This window comes from Microtus pennsylvanicus, chromosome 19 (genome assembly GCF_037038515.1).
Source record: "Microtus pennsylvanicus isolate mMicPen1 chromosome 19, mMicPen1.hap1, whole genome shotgun sequence".
Taxonomy (NCBI): domain Eukaryota; kingdom Metazoa; phylum Chordata; class Mammalia; order Rodentia; family Cricetidae; genus Microtus; species Microtus pennsylvanicus.
The window spans coordinates 30,846,452-30,863,675 of record NC_134597.1 but is presented as its reverse complement, the minus strand read 5'-3'; positions in this window follow the sequence as shown (position 1 = coordinate 30,863,675).

The following is a 17,224-nucleotide window of genomic DNA, read 5'->3' as shown; positions in this document are numbered from 1 at the left end:
CTTTTACGGGTATGCTACAGGTGCAAAGGAAGGTCCCAGCTGATGTCCTAAGACCCCAAAAGGCATACCCCTCCTCTGTAACATAGAGGGCGAAAGGACGAGTTAGGTGTGGGAGATGGAGAGCTGGGGCCTGGATAAGGGCTTGTTGGAGTCTCTGGAAAGGTTTAGTAATGGGATGGAGAAGGGGCTCATATAAGGGGCAGACGAGGAGAGAAAAAAAGGGGATCCAGGAATGCAGGAAGCCAGTTATTCCTAGGAGCGATAAAACCTCTTCTTTTGTGGAAGGAATTGCAAGGGACTGAATTAGTTTTTTTTTTTTCTGTCTAGGGTTATAGCTTTTTGGGTTGGGATAATAGTTCATCCCAAGTAAATGACCTGAGAGATAGACAGTTGGGCCTTAGCAGGTGAGATTCTATAGCCCTTTATGGACAGGAAATTTAAAAGAGCAGAGGTATCAGTTTTGCTGAACTTCAAGGATAGACTGCAAAGTAAAATATCATTTACATACTGTATAAGTTTAGACTTAGGGAGAGACAGTGAGAGCAGATCAGAAGCCAAAGCCTGACCAAAGAGGTGTGGGCTGTTTTGGAATCCCAGGGGAAGGACAGTCTAGGTGAGCTGTGTGGAGAGGTGAGTATCAGGGTCAGTACAGGTGAAGGCAAAGATATATTGAGATTGAGAGCTGAGAGGAATAGAGAAAAAAGCATCCTTGAGATCTAGAAGTGAGACGTGGGAGGTTCCTGGAGGAGTAGTGGAGAGAAGTGTGTAAGGGTTAGGCACTACAGGATGAAGAGGGACCACTGCGGAGTTAATGAGCCAGAGGTCTTGAACCGGGAGATAGGTTCCATTAGGTTTTTTAACAGCAAGTCTAGGGGTGTTAAGGGGAGAAGAGGTGTTTAACACCAGGCTTAAAGTGATAATGAGCTACTGAGCAATGCTGTATCACTCTGCATTGGAATTACCATATCAATATAAACTCAACTGAAAAATACCTTGGCTACACAGTGAGACCCTGTCTCAACAAGAAGAAACAAACAAAAAGGAAGTACAAACCCCTAAAACAAAACAAATAAACAAAAAACCCAAAAAGATAACTAAACAGTAAAAACAAAATAAAATGGTAAATTATGTCTGTCTGTCTATATGTATGTACGTATGTATGCATGTATATGTGATAGTCAGTCTTTGCATTTGTGGGGAATAGGCTCTATGACCCCCATAGATATCAAAACCCTTAGATGCTCAACATCTTTGTATGAAATAATGTAATATTTGCATAGAACCTACATCTATCTTGCTGTAGACTTTAACTCATCTCTAGATTATTATAATACAATTATGCATAATACAATGTAATACAATGGAAGTAGTTACTAACACTGTATCATTTAAGAAGGGATGGCAAAAATGGGCCAGGATGACTTGGCAGAAATTAGCTGTGCAAATTCTGCATGCCTGACCATCTGAGTTTGATTGCTGCAACCCACAGTGGAAGAAGACACCCAACTCCTCAAAGTCACCCCCTATCGCCACACATGTGTTTTGGCAATGTGTGCCCTAAGACACACAATAATGTTAATAAGTCAAACAGAAGTATATATTTTTTTCATTGTTTTATTTATTTTTTTTCACTTTTTTTCCTTTTATTTATTTTTTTTTTGTTTTTTTAAATTTATTTATTTATTAAGGATTTCTGCCTCCTCCCCGCAACCGCCTCCCATTTCCCTCCCAGGAAAAATGGATGTAGATGTTTGGTACAGAGGTATTTTTTTGTTTTTAAAAAGCTTTTCTTCCTTTTTATTTTTAAATTAAAAGTGATGTTTTTTCATATAATACGTTTGATTACAGTTTCCCCTCCTCTTACCGCCCCTTCCTTCTTGAACTGTTGAGGACACAGAGGTCCCTGTACTCAGGAAGAAGCACTAAGAGAACCAGGAATGTTGATCGTGCAGGGGTGTCTCCTCAATGGAAGAGATAAAAAATCAAGTACCTGCATTCCATCCAGAAAGCTGAGCGTGGAGGTCACTGATTACCTGGTGACCTTTTTGCTATCTGGCGAGGCAGGCCTCAGCCACCCTTTGTTTAGAGGCAGACCTCACCCAAATTCCCCAGAAAGATTATCCCAGACTCTTCCAGAGAGTCTTCCTTAGGGGAGATGTCACTGGTACTTTTTGGCCTGTTGATCTTCATGCTATTGGTCTAGATTCTAGGCCTTCTAGCTATAGAATCCATCCTCATGATCACATGTACTTTGTAAAAGAGTCTCTAGGTAGTCACACCTTAAATTTTATTGTGCACCTGGAATTGGACTGATTAAACTGATTGTTGCCTGGAAACCTTTCCCCAAACTGTACTGTGTTTTTAAAATGCTGACAGTGAACCATCAGTCTCTCCTTAGAAATCTGCTTGATTTCTAAGGAATAATAAGATAAAACTTAGTACTTAGTAACTGAGATGGGCTAAGGTTTGTACTGAAGGGATCCACAATAAGGAGGAACCAGGGCGTGGCTGCCCTTTGGGAATGTCCCTAGTCCCTTGTGACTGAGAGAGGGAGGAGAGGCTGCAGCAGGTGTTCTGTTGCAGGGCTGGGGATGAGACTGGGGGATCAGGGTTGAAGTAGACAGGGAGAATGAAGATCTGAGGATCACCTACTTCCTTCCCCGGCTGGTGCAGCCTGTGGTTGCCAGGGAACCACTGAGAGTTAGTTGGTAGCTGAGACCTTTCAAAGGACTTTCAATCTGAGGTTGGTTGAGTCCACAGATGCGGAACTCACAGGAGTGGAAGGTAAAATATACATAAATTCGGTATACTGAGAGAACCTAAAAATCACAGTATCTAAGTAGTGAACTCATCCAGAGCTGAGATTCAATTAGCCACAGCCTGAGGAAATGTCTGAAACTGATGTCAAAGCAAACAAACCTGCTCTGCTGAGGCAAACACTCTGGGCAGCTCTGAGGACAAAGGTTTATTAAGCTTGCACTCCAGGTTCACTATTGAGAGGGTAAAGCAGGAGGCGGGAGCAGGCAGTAATAGCGTGACCACAGTCAAGAGCAAAGAGGATCGAAGCATCCATGCTGCCTCCGTGTTTGCCTTGCCTGGCTTTCTTCCCTAGTCAGTACTCAGTTTTCTGGGTATAAGGTTCTAAGTCAATGAAAAGACCAAACTAGTCTAGATAATCCCTATGTCGGGGTCCAGTGCTAGCCCCAGACCGTTAATTATTTCTCTGGACCAGACCCCAACATAAACTATCTCTCTCTTGACCGGTGTGGAGACGTGGGAATAAAGACACAACTCATGGCTTTATCGGGAGGGAGATTCTCAGAGATCCCTCATGAAATCCTGAGTTCACATCCTGAAGAATTCCTCATTTATTTTCCAAACAGCCAAAACGTAAACTGAGAGGTGAATACACAAGCATTCTGTTTCCTAGGTAACCATGTGAATGTCTCTGGTCATGTCTAACTCTTTGACCACACCTTTCTGTACCCATTTTGTCACATCCACAGCTCTGTCACTAGCTTGGAATTGACACCTCTTCTCGGGCAATCGACATAATTACAAAGCAAGGAGCAGCATATCCTGAGCTTTTCGTTAGGGTAGAGACAGCCTGTCTGGAAGGGCACGTGGGTGCTTCAGATACTGACTATGGCCTTAGAGCCTGGCTGTCATACCATTTAGAAATATGGGCCTACATCCCTTAGTTGAGAATCCCTCCTTAAGTGATTCTAGGTTGAAGCAACTTAACATGTAAGCCAGCCAATACACCCTCTCTCCTTAGGTTGCTTTCCCTTGGATATTTTGCACACACACACGATTTTATAAGGCAACTAACCTAGACTCTTCAGAAAGACCATCAAAAGATAAATCACAGGTTGTGTATTCTGGTTTCAAAAACATATAACTAACAAATATGATAAGCAAATTTTGAGTTATTTTTGATTTTGAAACAAAATTGGGGACAATCACAGGAATTTGAATATTAACTGGATGTTTGGAAATAGTGTTAACTTTCATAGACAACAGTGAGGTACCACTTATCTATGTTAAAGAAAGAGGAAACTTTTGTATAAAAATGAATTTATAGCAGGGTATAGTGGCACACGTGTTCAAGACAAGCACTTAGGAGGCAGAGGGAGGCAGAGGGAGGCAGAGCTCTGTGTGTTTGAGGCCAGCCTGATCTACAAAGTAAGTTTCAGGCTACCTTAGAACTGTAGACTACAGAGAAAGATTCTGTCTCAAAAAATAAATAGGTAGCCAGGCGGTGGTGGCGCATGCCTCTAATCCCAGCACTTGGGAGGCAGAGGCAGGCGGATCTCTGTGAGTTCGAGGCCAGCCTGGTCTACAGAGCTAGTTCCAAGGACAGGCTCCAAAACCACAGAGAAACCCTGTCTTGAAAAACCAAAAACATAAATAAATAGGTAAAAATATTTTAAGTTAGAGAGAGAGAGAGCAAGCATGCAAGAGAGTACATGAAGCTGGGTGGATAGGAAGGAGAAGACTTAGGAGAGGCTGAGGGGAGGGGACGACTATGATCAAAATGCATTGTTTGGAGATTTCAAAGAATTAATTAAAATGTAAACATTACAAATTAATATAAAACAACAAAGAAAGCATATAATTCTAGTGGAGAAAGAAATTACTCTTATTCATAAGAGAAGTCCAACATTTCATAGTATTTATCTTAGGTATCTAAGATCTTATGGAGCCTTGATCTGGGCACCTTGATCCATAAATGTGAAAAACAATTTTTTCTATTGTTTACGTAACATTGTCCACAAGGAATGACAATGTGTGTTTATGACATGACTAAGTCACTATTCTAAATACGTTCCTTGAGGTGTAGAAGACAACACATCAAAAACTTTATTACGAACTGTCTCAAAGCAAGTGCAGATGTTATCCCTGTGGAATCTCTCATTCAAAAGGAAGACATGAACATTTTCAGAAAACAGAAATGACATGGTTGTTCAAAATGTTTTTTTATAATCCAGCACAAAATATACTTAAGCAATATATTCCTGAGAAAATATATAAACTCTCAGTCACAAATATAGATGTGATGATCTAAAGCAAAATATTAGGAGAGTAAATTTAAAATCAAAAAGTTGATTCCCAGATGTAAAGTTAATTTAACACCTGAATATTAATTGGCAAGATTCACCATATTAATAGAATAAAGCATAGAAATTAGATGACTGCGCCAATAGATGCAGGATCAGGACTTTAACATTCATCTGTAATTCTTAGCAAGGGATCCACAAAATAAGACTCTTATTCTTAAAAAATATATATGGGGTTCCCCCGCCCGGCAGGCGGGCTCACAGCAAACTCCTGCGGGTCCCAGCAGTGCCGGGCGCCGGTGCACCCGAGCAAGCGGCTACAGTCGGCGGCGGTGGTGGCGGGTCAGACATATAAACACAGGAAATAGCCATAAATGTTTATTTAAAAAGAGGGGGAGAGAAGAAGGGAGAGAGAGAGAGAGAGAAGAAAGAGAGGGAAAGAAGGAGAGAGAGAGGAGGAGGAGAGAAGGGAGAGAGAGGAGGAGAGAGACAGAGCCCCGTGTGTACACCGGGAGAGAACACAGGGAGAGAGAGCAATGGCGGGCGAGGTCAGAGGTTAAAAGGAGTGGGCGTGGCCAGGGCAGGGACCGAAAGAATAACAAAGACTATAAATGATAAGGGACATCTATAAGCACCTTGTCTAACCTCACACTTATTGGCAAAGATGGAATTCTTTTCCTCTATGACCAGGCACATAGCGACAATGACCATTTCCATTGCTTCTCTCAACACTATATTGCAACTCCTGGTCCCTTTCTCACTGTTATGGCCAAATACCTGGCATGAAGCACCTTAAGGATGGGTCTGTTCTGGCTGGCAGTGTGAGAATCGATGCAGCTCGTCATGACAGAGAAGGCATGGTATCGGGAGCTTGAGGCAGCTGCTCACATGGCATCTACAGTCAGGAAGCAGAAGCGGGCGGATGCTGGTGCCCTCAGCCTGCTTCCTCCTTTTTATTCAGTCCAGGATCCCAGCGTTTGGAATGGTGCCCCCACCATCTCACTTAGCCCTATCTAGACATCTCCTTCCAGTTATGACCAGAGATCTGTGCCCTCACTGATTCTACATCCTACCACATTGGCAATCATATTAACTATCACACCTGGGTAATGTAATATGACTAAAATAAATAAACACAAATAAATAAAAATATACAAGTTTCAAAAGGTGTTCAGTTGTCCCTGGTGACAAATGGTATGGACTGCTTATTTAGAAAATCCCAGAAAGATAAGTACTAAAACTAATATGTATATTTGAAAAGGTTACAGGATACACAGTATATTTTAAAAAAAAAAGTCAAATAATTAGAAAATTAATTGTTAGGGCACAGCCCTCCCCCAAATAAAAATACCTAGGAATGCATGACATTCAAGGCCATTATACTGAAAACTACACATCACTATGAGATACTGGAGATCTAAAAGTGGAGAGGAAAACTGTTCGTGCATTGGAATCTCAACAGTGTGTGTGTGTGGTTTTTTGTTTTTTTGGTTTTTTGTTTTTAGTTTGTTCATTTCCAGAGCTCTGTATGTCTTTAGATGAGATTCTTATTAATTGTTTCAAAAATTCAATGAAGGGGTTATAAATGAATCAGCTTCTTTACTCATTTTGCTTTATTTTAGTAGTAACAATGCAACAATAAAACAATGTCTGTTTGTTTTATTTTAGTAGTAATAATACAGGGGGTATTTGTTTGTTCGTTTGTTTGTTTGAGTGAGAAGATATTTCAGCCCATCTAGCTGTATATGAACCAAGGACCTAGGATGGCAAAGATTTAAGGACATTAAAAAAAGTCACCATGGACCAGTGGATCCAAGTGTGTTGTCTCCAAGTGATTAGTGACAAGGATTTGTGTGGATGCAGGCAAGGCCGAAGCAGGCTTTATTAAGAATTATGACAGAAAATTGAAAAAAGTGAAGAAATTTGAGGAATCACGGAAAACTGAAATTCTCATGAATGGAAAGGTTTCTAGGAGAGGAAAACTGTTGAGTTTCCTTTGTCGTGGAGTTTTATTAAGCAATAACAGACACTGGACAAAGTGGGAGGTCATCACTCCTGAGATTGGTTAATTCTCTAGGCTTTCATGGCCTCAGCCAAGAGAATGTCCATTTGCTGTGTCCAGGACATTTTGCCCCAATCAGGGAGAGAGGTGGTCAGCAGTGTTCATACACTGCTCATCCAAACAGGGGAGTTGAAGGGTCTATTTTGACTCTAGCCCTGTCCTTGATTGTCACTTGGTTAGTCACTTGACTGTCACCTAGCTGTTAGTCAGTGCTAACAACCTCTTATCTTGCAGGAGTCTCAAGTTCTGTTAATTACACTAAACTCTCTTTGTTCTTGTATTTACACAATCTGCATAGTGTTACTATGGTAGGGAGGTTAACTCTAGCCCAGCCACAAAATGCTGCTGGAGTATGTGTGGCTAGCTCATGTTTAGCTACCTGTCTATAGGGGATCTGAAGTGCTCTTGTTAGATAGCATCTTTACTTACAATTAAGTCTGTATAATTAGCTGTATTAGAAGCAAGAGTACATGAAAGGACAATAGTGTGGGTGGAGGGGCAGCCAACCTGCAATCACTGGTGAAGAGCAGTTCTAAGCAATAAGAACACAACTGGAGATATCACAGTACCTGATCTCAAATTATACTACAGAGCTATAGTGACAAAGACAGCCTAGTGCTAATGTGTGTGTGTCTATATATATTTTATATTATGGATAAGTGTTATTTGTCTGAGATATTGATATTTTCTCCAAGTCTATATATTGTCTTTTCTCTTTTTAAAATTGAAACTAAATTTATTTAACAGATAACACAGAAACTGTACAAATGAGACATTCACTCTGTGATACTTCTGCATATGAACACACCATGCAAGATTGAGAGTCCACTCTGTGCTATTTCTGCATATGAACACACCATGCAAGTTTGAGAGTCCACTCTGTGATACTTCTGCATGTGAATGCACCATGCAAGTCTAAATTGGGCTAAGCCTTCCTCTCCTCAAACTCAGGATATTGTTCTGTGATAAAAACGTCCCAAACACTTCCTTTCAGCTTTTTATTGTAGTAGCTGTGTCTAGCTCTTACTGTACTCGTGGTCAATAGAATTCAAAAGAAGGTTTCACTTTCAAGGTCACTACCTCAAAGATATAAACATGTCAGCTTCTTATATTCAGTCTGAAAAATAAACACCATGGGGGGCTGGAGAGATGGCTCAGAGGTTAAGAGCATTGCCTGCTCTTCCAAAGGTCCTGAGTTCAATTCCCAGCAACCACATGGTGGCTCACAACCGTCTGTAATGGGGTCTGGTGCCCTCTTCTGGCCTTCAGGCATACACACAGACAGAATATTGTATACAAAATAAATAAATATTAAAAAAAAAATAAACACCATGACAGAATTGAAACTAGACCAAAAAAAAAAAGCTTCATGTTCCTTTTCATGACTCCCAAGTCCTTTGGCCTGCATTCTGTCTTTCCTCATCACCTAATTGTACCCTCCCATGTCTCCTTTCTAAATTTTAGACAATGCCCAAACTTACAATGATAGATTGCCTACAAATACAGTTTCAAAAGATCAACATAATATCTTACTTATGACTTAAGTAAGACTTTCTACACATTGTTTTAGGGTTTTTTTTTTTGCTGTGAAGAGACACCATGACCATGGCAAGTCTTCTAAAGGAAAACATTTAATTGGGGGGGCTCACTTATAGTTTCAGAGGTTCAGTCCATTATGATCACTGAGGGGAGCAAGGCAGTGTGCAGACAGGCATGGTCTGGAGGAGGAGCTGATAGCCCTACATCTTGCAGGCAATAGGAAGTTGACTGAGACACTGGGCAGTATCCTGAGCATAGGAAACCTCAAAGCCTGCCCCCGCCGTCACACACTTACACCAACAGGGCCACCTGTAGTCCATTTCCTAGGAGATTATGGGGGCCAATTACATTCAAACTACCACAGTGCCCATCCATAACAAGGAACAAAGAGAGATGTAGATGAGTCTCAGTCATTATGGTGAGTGAAAGAAGCTAGCCAATATATATATATATATATATATCTTATATAGAATATAAATCTCTCTCTCTCTCTCTCCACACACACACACACACACACACACACACACACACACACACACACACACACACACACACTTCATTGGGGTTTCTATTCCTGTGACAAAACACCATGACCAAAAGCAACTTGGGGAGGAAAGGGTTTATTTCGCTCACAGTTTCATATAACAGTTCATCATCAGAAGCAGTGAGGGCAGGAACACATGCAGGGCAAGAATCTGTAGGCAGGAGCTGATGCAGAGGCCATGGAGGGATGCTGCTTACTGGCTTGCTTGCTCCTCATGGTTTGCTCAGTCTGTTTTCTTATAGAACCCAGAACCACCAGCCTGGTGATAGCATCACTCCTGCATTGGGCTAGGCCCTTCTGCATTGATCACTAATTAATAGAATGTCCTGTAGCTGGATCTTTGGAGGCATTTTTCTCCACCGAAGCTAAGCTCCCCATTCACTGGATGAGGGCTGGCCCTTAAGCAGAGGCGTGAACTTTTGAAGAGACTTTGGTCAAGCTTAAATCTTGGAAGAGGCTCAACTGAGTACTGTCAGCCGCCATTACAGCCTGTGCAGGGGTCTGAGCTACATAATGACGTCAGCTGCAGAAGGGACCACTTCATGTGTCGTGCAGATAAATAAAACTAACAACTAATGCCAACCTTTAAAGTAAAGGATTGAGCACCACTCACCCAGTACTGGAAGCAAGACAGTGTTTATTTTTACCATTCTGATAATGTTTAGAAGGCACGGGTCAAATCTAAGGAAATTTGATTTATTTATTTGTATTCATCTATTTATTAAAAGGAAAAATTTAAGATGTCTTAGTTTTGGCTCTTAGAGCAAGATACCACAGACTGGGTGGCTTAAACAGCCTGTCCTTATTTCTCATGGCTCTGGAAATGTTAAGTCCAAGATCACCGATGTTAGCTGGGCCATGGTGTGCACACCCTTAGTTTCAGTACTCAAGAGGCAGAGACAGGAGGATTTCTGTAGGTCTGAGGCCACCCTGGTCTACAGAGCAAGTTGCAGGACCACCAGGGCTACACAGAGAAACCCTCTCTCTAAAAATGATTAAAAACTAAAACTATTACCCGATCTCATGCTGGCGAGGGCCCTCTTCCTCATCACAGAGAGCTGTGCGCTGGTTGGTGCTCCCTGTACGTGGGGAGGGAGGGGCGATAGGCTCTCTCCCGTTCTTGTGTGGCACTGTCTCCAAAGTGAGGAGGACGTCCTTTCCTGGTTTCCTTTGAAGGGCTGCGTCTTCAAACACCATCACACTGGATTTAGGGTTTCAGCGTGTGCTTTGGGGAGATAGAAAGGTTGGTTCACAGCAATGGTAAAAAGGTGCGACAGGAGAAAGCAAGACAGAGTCTACGCACAAGTGCAGGGTCGTGCACACAGAAAACCTAAAGGGATCATAAGGGAATAAGTGAATGGCAAGGCCATAGACAGACAAAGTGGGCACACAAAAATTATTCACATTTCTATTGATAGCAACAGATGAGAAAAATAAATTGAGAAAAGTACCATGCCATAATAATATATAATATTGTAATTTATATTATAATAATATAATAACAAGAATTAGGTATCAATTTTAGACGAAAGGGAAGATATTTGAAATTGTTGTTCCAAAACTACAAAAGCAGATCCATCAAACAGTGGCATATTTCATGTTCAAAGTTAGAAGACTCAATATCTGTATGATGACAAATACCCCTAAACTTACTTACAGGTTCAAGAGACTTTCCTCAGAGTTTTAAACATGGGGATGATGGTACATTCATGCAGAAGAACATGAGACTTGGGTGACCCACACAATCTTATAAAAGAAGAAAAGAGTCTTGAGTTACCATGCTTCAAGGCAAACTGTGATACAATAATTAAGATTTCAGGTAGAATTACAGATCAGTGAGTGGATAAAACAATGTGCAGATCTGAAGGATGAAGTGGTGGAGTAAAGCTCTCTGGTGGCATACACCTGAAACCCCAGCTCCCGGGGGCAGAGAAGGAGGATTCTATAGGTTTGCTGTCCAGCCAGCCCGAAACAGTGAGCCCTGGGTTCACAGCAAGCCCCTGCCTCAAAATCTCAAGTAGTGAGCAGTAGAAGACAGTGTTCACTTCTGGCCTTCACGTGTGCAGGCACAGGCCAGTGCACCCATACACATGTGTACCACATGCACACACCACGTATACACACATACAAAAAAAAGAGAGAATGTGTCCAAGTGGTCATCAAATCTACAGGAAGGTGTGCAACATCCTTACTCATGAGGTGAATACAAATTAAGACCAGTGGTCCAGTCATCAGATCAAACACGTGAGCAACTGCCTCTAGCAGGCACTCATGGAGAGGGAGAACACGCGACCCTCCTGTGGTGCTGAGGGGAGTTTAAAAGCCCCAGAACTTCTGGAGTTCATGTTTCTAAGAAAGCTGAACGTGCATAACAATTCCATACCTCAGTCACATATTCTAGAGATGTGTTCATTATAACCACAAAAAGGCCTGCAGGAAGCTTAATCAGCCTAGAGCTGTAAACGTGAAGCAGCCCCTAGTTCTACCTACAAACAATGATACAGGGAATGGGATCTCTCTCAGCAATGGAAAAGAAAAAAGGGAGAATATGGTCATTGTTCTCCGTGGATTCCACCCATGTGTTTTAATGTATTTGTGATTGTAAAGCTGACTTCCGTGATGGTTCTGTGATTCGTGGACACGCATGGATGAACACAAATTTGTAACTACCTGTTGCATCCAGTTCCAGTGGGTGCCAGAAGTCACGTGCTATCTATCGGCTCTAATGCTAGACATGTGTTATTTTCATAATTTATTTAATGCCACCTTTCTAACACTTTCATGCTTTTTGTTGTTCAAAACTATCCCCACGCGGAGTGCTAAGAGCCAGGTGCAAGAAGGCCACGATATGAAAATTATTAAATATGAGATTTTAAAAAAGAACACCAATTATGACTTTTGTTGGTTATATGTATTTATAATCTTACACACACACACACACACACACACACACACACACACACACGTAGCTCATTCCGTGTTTGTACACATATCATGAATACAGCCTAATATTCAATAGGAATTCCATTCATGTTATGTTAAAAAAAAAAACTGGCGAGTCTAATCTATGGACGCCACAACAGCTATGGCCCACGGGGGAGTGCCAACTGGAAGACAGCCTAAGGTTCTGTGTCTTCCCCTGGGAGCTGGTTAAGTCAGAGAGTAGATTTGCTTTCAAAGCTATCATTTGGGTTAGCTAGCTGCATTGCTTTACTATAGCCACAAGGTGGCAGTGTTGTAGAAGGGACTAAAATCAGGGCTAAAATTGTGCATTTGCCTAGAAATGGCTTGTGTTCTGTTCCTTCAAGAAGCCTTCTGTTCCCTGTGAGAGAGTAATCAGTGTCCTTTGAATGAGACCTACACTGTCCCCAGGGGAAACAGTGCACAACACAGCACACCCCTGAAGTCAGCTACCTTTTCCCTGGCCCTGTGCATCAGCTCAGATGCCTCACTCCAGTCTGGATCCTATACCCAATAAGCAAGCTCCATTTTCTGAACACCAGGTACCCTAATGTGTCAAACATAGTCACTTTAACCAAAACTGCCCTGCACTCCGCAGACAGTTCAGAAGAGAACCTTGTTGCATAGCAGGTGTTTCTGGAAGGAAAACTTGGAAGTGGAGGAGATGCTTTTCAACAGGGATGTAAATTGTACTTGATCAAGAAAGCTAGGGGAAGGTGAATTCCAGGCTGTTGACACTGTGTGCCTGGGATAGGGTGGGGTAGGGTGATCGATAGCAACATGAATATCTGAAGCATTTATATAATTATTGCTTATCAGTAAAAACTCAGGAGTCCGATAATGGGGTAAGAACCTGATTGATCAGCAAAGCCACAGAGAAGCGATCAGTGGCCTCCTTTTTCTCCTCCCTCCATCCAAAAAGACTGAGAATCTTTATAACCCCATTCCACTACTTCCTGTGTATATATGCATATATACTTCCTCTCTCTATATGTCCTCGGTCCTCCAAAATTTCTATGACTAATTTTGGTCAGCTCATAGCTAGCTCTGCCCTCTGAGTCAAAGTAAACTTTATTGGCAATCTCAGGAACGTCAGAGTGCGATCAAAATATTCCACGACAGGTAGCCACAGTCTCATTTATGTAAGCTGTGCAGAGCAAATGCATGTATGTTCATACATGTACGTACATATGGGCCACATTTGCATATATAAATCTATCCTTGCTTCTCTTTGGGTATGTGGTATGTCTAGACATCTGTGTGTCTGCATGTGTGTATGAGTGTGGTCACACGTGGGTGCAGGAGTGTGGGCTGTGCACGTATGGAGATCAGAGATTGCCATTCGCCATCTACCTTGATCACTCTCCACTGTATTTCCCGAGTCAGCCTCTCTTGTCGAACCTGGAGTTAGTTCATCAGGCTAGTCTAGCTAGCCAAGCTGCCTTGGGAATCTCATTGGCCTCCCCAGCCCTGGGACTACAAATAGACAGCCATGGCTGCCTGGGGTGGGTGCTGGGGATTCGGAATCCTGTCCCCATGGTTGCATAGCAAGCACTTTAGGCACTGAAGTATTCCTCTAGCTTTTCTTTTTAAATGAATTTTTTCTTATAACTATATCGTATACACTGAGCACGCCTTGCCCCTGGACCATCAACCCTTTCTTTTCTCACCCTCCTCCTTTCTCCCAGTCTGTCTCTGTGGTTCTGGTGACTTCTCCCCCTCATCTTGTCAAGGTGGGCAGAGGTCACTGTACAGATCTCCGGCTAGATTCTTAAAGGGCGTCCTGTGCTCAGGACTGTCACAGCCCAGTGTTCAGAAACTGAGAAACCGGGACTTCCTTTTCTGCTGCAGGCAGAGTGGGTGCACCCAAGAGCCCTCTGCTACCCTCTGCCCACCAGCAGTCTCCCCCAGGCAGAGGCGTGCATGCCTTTGGCTCCCTCCCACTCACAGGCGTACTTGGGAGGTGAGCAGCAGCTCTCCTATCCCTTCCCGAGGAACTGGAGGGAGAGACCCACCTAACCTTTTAACAGCACAGGTTCTTATTCCCACCTACCTGCTCCCTAAGAACATTACCATACGAGTTCCAAGTTAAACACATTTTTTTTTCTTCTAAAATCTTTTTACTACCCACAAACATAGTCTTTGGTTCTTTAATAAAACCACCACAGCCTAAAGAATGAGCTTCATGTTCAATTCTGTCCCAGCACCAAGTCCTCGGTGACAATCTTCCCCTTCCACTCTTGTGTGGTTTATGCCAGTATCTCAGATTTCTTAGGGAGAGGCTGCAGTTTCTCCCAGACACTATGTCCCCGCTGCACGCTGTGTGCACAAAAGAATAACAACTAAAAACTGGAGGAGGAGATCATTTCTGATTATGTTATCATAATCAAAGGGATTCTTCAAGGCTGAGAAATGTGTTCTATTGTCAGATGCCACCATGTGGCATGGGCCCAGAGACCCAGATCCTCAGAAGGCTGAGGCAGTGGGATCATCTGAGTCCAAGGGTTCTGAACCAGCATGGGCAACTTAGCAAGACTGTCAAGGAGACAAACCAGAACAAGATGCTAAACCAGGAAGAATGAAAGATGGGAGACTTAAGTAAAGCTGGTCAGCATTTACTCCCCTTCCCAAGAATGGCATTAACTCAGAAGATGACCGAAAGCAGGGGGTACTGCGGTGCAAAGCAAGTCCTCGGTCGGAATTTATGAAAACGATGTTGAGAGGAAACAGGCTTGGCTAAACTAGGAGAAACTGGGCCCAGAAGGAACAAGACGTTCTCAGAAAGCCAGGTTGGGCTGTGCAGTTCTCTGCACGGCACTTTCACACCGACTTGCGTGCATTTTCTTTCCCTCAGTAACAAAGGCTGCACGCTTGACACTGAGCCGGCTCCAGGTCGTGACGATCTAGACTGGACTATGTAAAAAAGGAATACAGCCGAGGGGCCAGAGAGAAGGTTCAGTGGGAACAAGCCCCAGCCACCAAGCCCGGTGCTGTGAGTGCAATCCCCAGGATGTACATTTTTCTCTGAACTCTGCATTCCCCCCTCCGGCACGTTCGTATCCTCTCAACCCACATGCATGCACAATAAATAAATAAATGTTCTGAAAAAGATTCCAACTGTAGAAGAAGGAAGGAGAACCAGTACCTTTCTGACCTTTCTTAACTTCGGTCTCTTTGGATGAGTCTTCAGAGCAGAGGTCAGTTATAACCTTGGGAAGGCTTGAGAAACACCATGCTGGGACGCATCCTCTCCCTAACGGGTTTCACGTCTTCCTGCTCACACTGAATTCCCCCCGAAGGATGAGTCTAGAAACAGGTGACTGAACGACCCTCTTTATTTCAATAGGAGAGTTTTATACTTAGATAAATGTGCACAAAACGCTGTTTGGGATTTTCCAGATATTTAACCAATCCACTTGGAAGACTAAGATCTTGGATACGAAAATCATATCCAAGATTCAATGAATTAATATTTGTTGATCAATCCAATACAAAGTTGTAAAACTTAAACTGGTTCTGGTTCCATTCTGTGCTCTACTCACTATGTGCTACTGGAACTAGGCTGAAGATTTAAACACACACACACACACACACACACACACACACACACACAGAGAGAGAGAGAGAGAGAGAGAGAGAGAGAGAGAGAGAGAGAGAGAGAAGAAGAAGAAGAAGAAGAAGAAGAAGAAGAAGAAGAAGAAGAAGAAGAAGAAGAAGAAGAAGAAGAATGCCAAGAATGCCCCCTTTATTGTGCTCAGGGGCAGCTTCTGTAGGGCTTTGGCCACACCCCAGCTCTCGGGATCTTTTAGCTGCAGACTCATCAGAACCCACTCCCCTGCCATCAGGATCTCAGGCTCAGAGCAGAGGAAAACAAGTTGTTAAAAGGAAATTCAGGGTCTCATGGTCCGCAGTTCCCAGTACAAAGTGTGTCAATGAATGGGTCCAGGTCAATAGAGGTGGAATCTGTTTTCATGATGTGGGAAGCTGTCAAGTGTCGATTCCAGAAACGACAGTGACCAAGATGAAAGGAAAGATACCACAGAGAGCAAGTTCGTAAAGAGGTTGGCACAGGGAAACAAATAGCATCAGGGGAAGTCAGAAACGTATCTTGCTGGCTCATCATGCGTCTGGATTTGGTTTGAGGAAGGCACGACTTCAAGTCACCCGCGTGTCATTTACCAATTGATAATGGAGAGGAGAACAAGTGCACTTGCAGTGGATATTCGCTCCGCCTATGAGTGCAGTTGCAGTGGGTATTCGCTCCGCTACGAGCGCAGTTGCAGTGGATATTCGCTCCGCTACGAGCGCAGTTGTATGGATATTCGCTCCGCCTATGAGTGCAGTTGCAGTGGGTATTCGCTCCGCTACGAGCGCAGTTGCATGGGTATTCGCTCCGCTACGAGCGCAGTTGCATGGGTATTCGCTCCGCTACGAGCGCAGTTGCAGTGGGTATTCGCTCCACTACGAGCGCAGTTGTATGGATATTCGCTCCGCCTATGAGTGCAGTTGCAGTGGATATTCGGTCTGCTACGAGCGCAGTTGTATGGATATTCGCTCCGCTACGAGTGCAGTTGCAGTGGATATTCGCTCCTCTACGAGCGCAGTTGCAGTGGATATTCGCTCCGCTACGAGTGCAGTTGCAGTGGATATTCGGTCTGCTACGAGTGCAAGTTGTATGGGTATTCGCTCCTCCTATGTACCCACTACATGCAGGGACGTCCATGGGACACCAAGAAAGTGGAAAAAGATTCAGCTACACTGCCAAGTCCTAAAAATGGGGGTGGTGATGTGTGACTTTAGTCTTCAAGATAGGAAACAGGAAAATGTACTAGCAAGAAGTCTTGAGTGCAACTACCAGGAAAGCCAAGCGTGAAAGAGAGGAGGAGGGCGAAGAAATCCATGGATCATGCTGGCAACACCAGGATCAACTAAACCTACTCAAGCCTCGGGTATGGATGATCATGCTACCTACTTTACAAAGGAAAACTTGGTGGCCTAAAGTCTCATGTTATTGGCTCCAAAAATCTGTGGGTCAGGAACCTGTGTGGCTCAGCTGCA